Source organism: Solanum tuberosum, unplaced genomic scaffold, assembly GCF_000226075.1.
Source record: "Solanum tuberosum cultivar DM 1-3 516 R44 unplaced genomic scaffold, SolTub_3.0 scf00587, whole genome shotgun sequence".
NCBI classification, from domain to species: domain Eukaryota; kingdom Viridiplantae; phylum Streptophyta; class Magnoliopsida; order Solanales; family Solanaceae; genus Solanum; species Solanum tuberosum.
In genome coordinates this window covers 162,313-170,127 of record NW_006239546.1, presented here as the reverse complement: position 1 = coordinate 170,127, position 7,815 = coordinate 162,313, and the positions used below count along the sequence as shown (strand labels likewise).

General features: G+C 37.0%; 1 pseudogene; it reads right to left on the bottom strand.

Annotated features, from left to right (window-relative positions):
• Nucleotides 1–1,843: 1,843 nt before the first annotated feature.
• Nucleotides 1,844–7,815, bottom strand: part of LOC102598269 (uncharacterized) — a 23,713-nt pseudogene continuing 17,741 nt past the window's right edge.

Here is a 7,815-nt window from a genome sequence, read left to right as displayed (position 1 = left end):
TTATGTGTTTTTATCATGTTTTGCAGGAAAGATGTTCAGGCGCGGAAGCATAGAGACAACTGAAAGAAATGCAGAAAAAGGGCCTTCACGAAGCTGATGTATGGACCGTAGGTCCATTGACGGTCCGTAGGTGATGACCATAGATCAACAGGCAAGGTATGGAAAACAAATCAGGGAAATCGGACCAAGTGTGGAACCATAGTGGCCATTGACGGTCCGTAGATTGATCTACGGACCGTACTGTTGATCCGTAAATTGATACTGCGAGGGTTCCAGTACCTGATTTTTGAAGATTCTAAGTGTGGAGCTACGGAGGGAAGCGACAAACCGTAGATCGATGTACGGTCCGTAGTGCAAGTCCGTCGTTTGCTTCAGGGAAGCTGATTTTTGGAAGCTGAAATATTTTCTAAGTCCTGGCTGATGGAAGAGACTTACGGACCGTAGATTCATCGGTGGTCCGTAAGTCAGTCTCGTGGAATGAAGACGCGTGCCTGAACAAACTTTCCTTAATTTGTTTCCCTTTTAATTTAGGATTTTGTTTTCTATAAATAGGGCATATATACCTCGTTTTTAGGGGGTTAGACATTATTATTCTAGTTTTACTTGGTGACTTGGGAGATTAAGTTGCAACCCTAGCAATTATTGATTTCCTAAGTTCGTTTTATTGATTTTGGCTTTGCAATTCAAGTTGAATTTCTGGGTTATTATTCTCTTTACATAAGTTCATGATTTTTTCATCTAGCATTATGAATTGTGTTCTTGCTATTATGGGTACTAAACTTCACAACTAGGGTTGTGGGATCCATGAGCGATTACCAAAGTATGAATAGTAAATAAGCAATTCTTGAATAGTGTTTTGCATGTATTGATAATTCTTTCGTTTAGAAGTCTTTTTTAACGAGTGCACGCATTAGAACTCGCCTTGTTGCTACTTGCCGGACCAAGGAGGTTATCAACAAGAAAAGAATTATCAGCCTAGATTTAGTGTGATACAATCTAATAGGCTAGTGTCGATTGGTGCGAAGTAATAACTAGGCCAAACATCGATTATGATGTCCAATATGAGGTAAAGGTAAGGGTTCGTAAATTATATACACGTATCCGGACCAAGGTGCGGGGTGAAATTCTCTAGATGCCGGACCAAGGATTTAGAGATACCTAACTTATCATTTTGCATGTAATTCACTAGGAAAGGGTTGCTGTTATTAAGATTACTGATTTATGTAGCTTGTGGTGAACAAGTATACCCTAGTTAATTTTTTCATCTTGATAACAACCGAAATTGACTTTTGTTTACTGATTACTTACTGAATTCTTACAATTTGTTTCACAAATTCCATCCTTTTTATTACTTGTTTATGGAAGTTCTTTGGCTAATTGAATATAATTGTTGGTTAAAGTAAAGTCTAAACCAAATTCTTCGTGGGATCGACCCCAACCTCAAGTTGGGTTCTTTTACTTGATAACGATCACTTATACTTCTTTAGGGAGGTGTAATTTGAGCGTATCAATAATTATAATATATTATTTCGAGATTGTGATGGAAACTCATAAAGTTCAATTTTTGGATTTGTCTCTGTTAGCATATAGTATAGTGGAGTAGTCATTCCAACAACACCAGAAGATAGTTTTTGTATGAAGGGAAGTGTCTTAACATACCGTATACTGTAGAAATCTTCAACATGAGGGAAGTAATGCTTATAAAATAAGACATACTCTATGTTCTAATCCTATTAAGAATCATCACTCATCTTCTATATAGTGTAATAGGGGTCAGCAGAACCTTTCCGGTCTCACAAATGAGAACACTAAAATAAATAATATAAGTGTTGACTCGTGCTGCTTAGCATTGACCATAATTATCTTGAGTCGTGCTGCTTGATCGCTTACCAACTTGTAGACATTGAATTCGAGGGACGGTAGGAGTATACAACTCTCCGAAGGTCTGCCAACAATATGGGTCATACATATGGTATTGCTCTTGTAATGGTTTTAGTTGGATGTAGTTCAGGGTCACGTCTATACATGGCATATTGTCAGCTGCATGCAAGATGCACCAGTTTTACTGTATAAGTTCCTGTTATTTTTTCGTAGTTAATTTCTGATAAAGCCACTACTGATGTCTGATTCTGGTATTTGGTCTTGTCACAATAAAACTAACCAATTACAATTGGTATTTGGACTTTAGAAACTTTTATGTTTGAGAACATTAGTCCTTGCGCAGACCCTGATCCACCCTGCACACACAAAATGATTGTATTTCTTTTTACAATACAGTTGGTTGTATGAATGCTCAATATCGATCAAAATCCTAGAATTAGTTAATAAAACCTATCCAACACAAAACTCGATAAAATGGTTATTGGATTGTTGGGATTATACATAATGGTATCCGTACCTGCCATGTCTTAATCCTTACACTATTCATTGTGTTTGCATAATGATATCTTTCACAGTGACATTTGAAACACAAGCTTTAGTGTTATCTTTACCAAGCCCTCCAATGCTTATTCCATGTCATGGTCCACAATTTATATTGTGTATATAAACATTTGAGCATCCAGTTTGTATTGAAATACAATCATCTCCTGCACGAACCAAAAATGGATGATGGTGAGTGTATTTTCCATCATTGGAACTGCAAATAAGGATATCGATCTCCTGAGCTAAGCAAAAATCGAAAATTACTTACCACATGAAACATTGGAACTGCGGAATAGGAAATCTTTGGAATTTTGTAAGTGGATTCCATCAGTATTAGGACTATCACCAGGGGTGAGGGGATGAGACGCTGAAATTGTATACCGATACCCCAATGCAGGTGTCAAACGTGAGATGACATTGTGGACTATTCTGAATTGTAATGCATGTGACTGTAACATTGGAACTTCCATAGCATCTAAGAGCCTGCATCGCAATAGTATCACGTTAAAAAATTCACACAACATATGTGGCTTGAACGTTTTTATGGTTGGTAGTCCTTACTGTTGGCTTAATGCCTGGCATTGTTCCACCAAGCGAACATATGTAGAAGAAACAGCTTAGGATCGAGGAAAAAATGCAGGAATCGGAAGACTTGTCTGCATTGTGTTGTTTGATGGGATAATTAATTTTGATTCCTCTTTTGTAGGATCATCAAATGGAATATCATGCCACCAAACTGCACCATTTCCATCTATCTTGCCACTCCCTTTAATTGTAATTTCAACTAGTTTTGTGAAGTCAAGCCATTGCAAAAAGCTTGAACCCCAAGCTTTAGCATCTGCTGGAACTATGATCGTACCATTTAGCTGCATAAGATATAAATGGGAGTGGATTTAAAACAGGTATTATTGTAGACATCAAAATTTTATGGGACTCTACAACACAAGTTTAATTTAAATTCTTCGAAGCTACTCTCTCCTAAATCGTAGTTGATACCAATATAAAGGGTAATAGAGACATGCTTTATATTCCATAAACTCTTGTGATGTTGACAAGACCAGATCAAGATGTGGCTGAACTCTTCTCGACATTAACCAAATACAAAATCCTTTCATGAAAATCAAATAAAACTTAAGGAGGTTCGAGAAATAGGCTACTAGCAGCCCTCGAAGCACAGAAAAATCTTAGAAGAAAGGAATCAAGAATTGAGTTACCTGAAATAAAATGTTGTGCTGACAGTATGGGCCAGAGAATAAAATGGGTCTAACAAGGAATACATATTCTGATGGGACCATGCGGCTTCAAACGCCTACTTATTAGCAGTTTTAACATTACTCGTTGTTGTAAAAGTATAACTTGTAACAACATTTTCAGAGCCAATTTCACAGAAATCATAGATTGGTAACTTGCAAAATGTAGTAAATGTCATAAATTATTCATGACGAATATAATCTCCATAGGGGTTTCAAAATATATAAAGTAAACACATGAAGATGAAAAATGGGGTGGAAAAGAGTTGTTTTAATAGTGTATAAACATTATAAGTTTCAACCAAAGGGGGTTCACTTTGCCCTTGGAGTGTTGTATCTAGTTCAAGATTTTTGGAGTTGTTATTACTGTAACCTTATGCGTGATGTAATGAATAAAAACAATTAAGTTATTGAATCTCTTTGTCCATGCATCGCTAGTTTGACTTTTGTGGATGCTCTTTCCCATGTGGGATAGTTGATACTAATTGCATGTCACTGTTAATTTTTGATTTATTCTTTGTTGCGACTCTGCTTATATTTCTTTATGTGTACCTGGATATATAGTCCGGTCACTGAACTCATCCTTATGCGTGAGGTACATAGGTTTGGAGAAGAGCTGGATCACATGTGGAAGGTCATGATCATTGTTATCAAAGGTGAAAAGCACAAACAAAAAAAGCTCGGAGTTTGAAGTGTAAAGGCTAAAGCGCAAGTATTAATTGTTTGGAATCACCATTGTCATGGAAAATTATACCCTAAAACCTTGATAAGGACCATAAAGTGCCCACAAAGTGAGGCGAAGTGGTCAACATGTTTTGCTCATTGCTTAAGCGCTCATTTGACAACAATGATCATGTCGGATGAAAACTAAAACTTACCTTGGTATCATCGCTCGTCCCATCCCCTTTGGCCCCATAGTATCTAACATTAGTAGTGGCTGAATATCCTTTACTTGGAGGGTTGGTGAACATGTTTCTCCCTTTCTTCTTGTACAGAGAAGTGGAGAAAGTTGTGATATGTCTCCAATGCCTGCCTCATTTGGCATTACATGTTTCTGATCAAACAAGAAATGCAATCATAAGCAGAGGTTTATATAAGAAGGAATGTACAAAGTATTAATGAAAACTGTACAAGGATAAGCCAAGATTCTTAAGTGCCTTTTATTAATGACATGTATTTACTTTATGTGATTTTTTGTTGGCTGATAACTGTTTCCTCTTTTTATGGCCTATGGAAGTTTAAATATTTGGTTATGGGATTTTTAACTTTGACCCCAACTTGGAGGCAATCTAATTAAATTACATATTATGGTTTAAATTTTGAGAAAACACATAAAAACTTCCCTGAACTAGGTCGGATACCTTACTTCAATACTTAAACTACATGGGCGTTTAAATACCCCACTTAACATCTTTGAAGTGAATTAAAAACTACTCTAGTATTATTATACCACTCTCACTTGTCACATCATAGTCATGTAAGTGCCACAACATAGTCATGTCAGCACCACGTTATTATTTATTTTCGAAATTTTTTCCTTAACGCTTCTTAAAATTAATTTACATTAAGTAATTAATTACAAATGCATTTTCTAAAATAAAAATTTAAAATATGGATCCATTTTTATTCCCCCATACCCAACCCCCACCCACCCTCTTTTTATTCCCCCCCTCCATACCCCAGCCCCCACCTACCCCCTTCACTTCTTTCTTCTTCCTTCTTCTTCACCATTTCTAGCTCAACTCTTCATATTTTTCCTCTTCATATTTTCAAACAAGCTCCACCACACCTCCTGTTTCTCTTCCTTTCTTCCTCTTATTCGGTGAACCAACAAGTTTTTTTAGCTCCAATGAAAATTAACAAAATTTATATGTGTGAAATTGACGTCAATAATAAGATGTTGATGTTGGATTTTGTTGATTACTAAAGAGATGATGAAATTGAAGTAGTTGATAGTGTTGAAGATGAAGATGGAGGAAAAGAGGATGCTTCAATGGAGAAGAATTTATTGGGGAAGACATTAAAATAAAAAGAAAAAAAATTAAAAGTTTTATGGGCCAATAATAAAATTCATATAGTTGAATAAAAGTTAATATATTAAGAAAAAAATATTTAAAATATTAATTATATATTAACCTATACAAAAATGACATGTGTATGATTTTATAATTTTTTTTCTTTTTTAATTCCTTAACACACTATTAGATGAGGAAACTTACTCTCTTTGCCATGTCATCCCTTAGGGTTGCATTTAATTCACTTCAAAGATGTTAAGGGGGGTATTTAAACGCCTGTATAGTTTAAGTGCTAAATTAAGTTATCCGACCAATTTCAGGGATTTTTATGTGTTTTCTCTTTTAGAGACAAAAATGTATTTGTAGTTCAAAAATGGTTGTTAAATATTATTTTAACCAAAAGAAAAAAAATTGTGCATAATAACATATTATTCCATCTTCTACATTAATGATGATTAATCTAAATTGGCAACCAACTTTGGTTCACTTGGTCCCAATACTCTGTGTGTTTGGTTTTATTTTGTTCCAACCAGTATTTTTTTCACTTTGTAAAAAAATGAAGCGAAAACACATAAAATTCCTCTGAACTTGGTCGGATAACTTGCTTTAAGACCTATATTATACGAGCGTTTAAATACCCCCTTAACATCTTTGAAGTGAATTAAAAACCACCCTGAGTTCTTTAGCACAATGGACTTGAATGAAGCCCCTTCTCTAGCTGCCCTGAAGATATATGATAAGGAGAAAATCAATCCTCTCATAAACATGCGAACTCTCCCTGCCTATAGAAAGGTCACAAAAATGGGCTTCATACTTGGTCACAGACAGATTGATCTGAGTCAAGATCTCAAACCTTAGACGACACTACTCTCTAATTCTCCAAGGATTAAGCGGTCTTGGGAAGCACTAGAAAACAGATCCCATTCTGTCAGAGGAGATCCAACTAATCTAGACCTCACAAAAGTTCTCCAGTACTCTCTGCATGACAACGGAGCTTAAGTTCAACAAACAGGACACCACGAGCATCCACCATACCTGCACCCTCAAGTATCACATGTCACAAAGTCAAGAACTCATGAGCATCCTCATTCTTACAACCTTGAAACTGGGGTGGTTTCATCTTTTGAACCTCTCATAACACTATTGATCAGTCAATTTCATAATAACCTTCAGAGCAATCTGTGCACCAACTACCAGTGAAGGAACCACTAGTAGCCGACCCACCTTGACATGAATACATGAGTCTACTGGTGACTTGGGGTCTGCACCCCTACTCTCGTCTGAGCATTTTGTGGTGTACATGTAGCACTACCCTGACAGAGGTTCTCTACCACACCCAGCATCCTCAACATAGTGTCCTAAAACAAAGGAGCTCCAAACTCGGGAGGTACGTGGTCCTCAAAAACCTCCACCTTACATAGGAGAAGCCTCTCTAGCTCGACCTCTGGCTGGTGCCTCTCCATAGGAATAATCTCTAACCGATACTACTCCACGAGCAGGACCTTTAGCTCGTTCCCTACCTCTACCCCTAGTTGGGGCATCAACATTAGGCTCGGGGACTGCCTCCCCTCTACCACTGGAAACAAAACCTCTGGTCCTTGGGATCTTGTAACGACCCGGAAAATGATAGAGTGAAACTAGAGCCTCACATGTGAGTTTGGAGTCGAGAACTTAATGAAATGATTATATTTGAATTTGACCCAAAAAGTTCTTTAAAATGTGCTTCGGAAGTTACCGGAAACTTGTTTAGCTGTATATAAAAAGATCCGTTTTGTTTTTCAAAAATCCGACTTCATATTCTTGTTTAGGGGGTCAAATTGAGTGGGAAATGGGTCTAACCCAAATTTTAGAGCAACCGTATCAAAATCCGAAATTTCCAAGTGAAGCCTTTTTCGAGGGTCTACTTTGGAGGGTCATATCTCCTAGCACACAAATTATTTGGGTGGACAATAATATATCCATGGAAAGCCCTTTGAGTTAGCTACCTAACGCACTTCGTTTCACCTCATTCGGAGTTCGGACGAAGAAGTTATGCCCATTTTCGTAAAACCTGTCCGGCAGAAAATGCAAATTCCAGTAAGCCTGGTTACTGTTCACCCGCCTGGTTACTGTTCACCCGCCTAAAA